Source organism: Lactuca virosa, chromosome 8 (assembly GCF_052849685.1).
Source record: "Lactuca virosa cultivar CGN04683 chromosome 8, Lactuca_virosa_CGN04683_v6, whole genome shotgun sequence".
Taxonomy (NCBI): domain Eukaryota; kingdom Viridiplantae; phylum Streptophyta; class Magnoliopsida; order Asterales; family Asteraceae; genus Lactuca; species Lactuca virosa.
Window position 1 is genome coordinate 109,080,779 of NC_136433.1, and position 1,515 is coordinate 109,082,293.

Sequence of the window (1,515 nt, forward strand, 5' to 3'; positions counted from 1 at the left end):
CTAGTGGACATAGTGTTACTAGAGAGGGCATAACCAATTTTGAGTGCTAGAAGTATTCTCTCAAGTTATTCCAAGTCTTGTGGTGTTGTGTGAAGCATTTGAGGCACAACATTTGGGGTGCTAGGCTCACAAAGTCTTGAAGGAATCCAAGCAACAACAAGGTATGTATTTCTACTAGTTTTATGTTTTATGTAATCCCCATGCCATGCTAGTTAGGAAATAACCTTGAAAAAGAAATTTGCATGTATATAGAGAAAACATAGATTCAAGGTTATTAGGGTTGCATGTACACTTAGGAAGTGTTAGAATGCTCAAAACCCATCAGTGGTATCAGAGCCTAGGATTGTTTTCTGTATACTTGATGCAAAACTGCTTAAAAATCGAAAATTCTGCATTTTGACGACTGGACTCGCCGAGTCCATGGGGAGGACTCGCCGAGTCCATGAACAAATTCATTCTATTCGCCGAGTAGAATAATGCACTCGGCGAGTAGGAGCGTGCTGGGAAGTTTTTTCGAGTTTTGTTGCTGGAAATGGATTAAGATCATTATCCCAATCTGTTTTGGACTTGTAAAATCTGTTTTTCAAAATGATAATGATTAAGTTAACCCATTTTACATGACTTTTATCAATTTTCAAGTATTGTATATGTTTATATGATTTCTTGAAATTGCTTGACATGAATTTGTGTTCTTATGAGTTTTTAGAAGATCATAGGAATTATGTGTAACCACCATGTGTGTTTAATTCATGATCTTAATGGCTATGATGGTGTCCATAACTTGTCCTCAAGTTATGGATAACCAAAAGTCACTTCCTTTAATTGTGATTAAAGAACTAAAGAGGTTTCATAAAATGAAGAGTCTTCATTTTATGAACCATTAAAACTCATAAGTTACAAATTGAAGAGACTTGGAATAGTTTCAAATCTTGCCCTCAAGTTTTGGAATTTGAAAAGTCTTATACTTTAATACTTTAATTCCAAATTAAACCTTAGATTTTTAAAAAGTTTAAAAATCAACACTTATACTATTATTATAATTTTATTATATAGATATGTATAAGAATATGTCATTCTTACCGTTAGTAGGCCTCATTCACGAAGCCGGTCTATAAGGGGGGTATAAGGTTGTTGCCTATAAAATGGTGACTTAATGGGTGTCCACTCTCACCCACCGCTTCCTTGATCGGTGGAGGGTCGTTAGTCGAACGGGTAGGATACGACTTTAAATACTCGTTAAAAGTATAATGAATTATAAAGTAACTATACATTATAAATTCCCAATCTTAGTTACTTTAGGAAAATGTGAAATTGGTGCTAGCCCATAAAATTACACTTTGTACCTTACCAAGTCGTTAGTGGAGCGTGTGTGGTTAACCGGCACACTAACTTGGACTAGTAAGAGTGGCAAAGGGTAACTTGACCTTATTATAGATCGGTGGAGCGTGTGTGGTTAACCGACACATCGATTAGGTAATATTGTTAAGGGTACCAAGTCAATTTGTATGGTTATTC